The sequence below is a fragment of the Propithecus coquereli genome, unplaced genomic scaffold (assembly GCF_000956105.1).
Source record: "Propithecus coquereli isolate 6110/MARCELLA unplaced genomic scaffold, Pcoq_1.0 Scaffold20, whole genome shotgun sequence".
Lineage (NCBI taxonomy): Eukaryota > Metazoa > Chordata > Mammalia > Primates > Indriidae > Propithecus > Propithecus coquereli.
Window position 1 is genome coordinate 10927118 of NW_012144967.1, and position 381 is coordinate 10927498.

The window sequence follows — 381 nt, forward strand, 5'->3', positions numbered from 1 at the left end:
CTATACAGTAGCAATGATCAAGCTGAAAATGAAATTAATAAAATGATTCCAATTTGCAATGTCACCAAAAGGAATGACAGAAACACTTAAACAACAAGTACAATATTTGTACACTGATACCTAGAGAAAGATTATTGAAGGAAATTAAAGAAGATCTACATAAATGAGAATATATCCTATGTTCATGAGTTGAAAGACTTAATATTAAACAATTAAGCCCAAATAGATCTACAAATTAATGCAAATCTATCAAAATCCCCAGCTGGCTTTATTACAGAAATTGATGAGCTGATCCTAAAAGTAATACAGATATTCAAGGGTTTCAGAATAGCCAAAACAATCTAGGAAAAGAAGAGGAAAGTTGGAAGGCACACAGCCCAT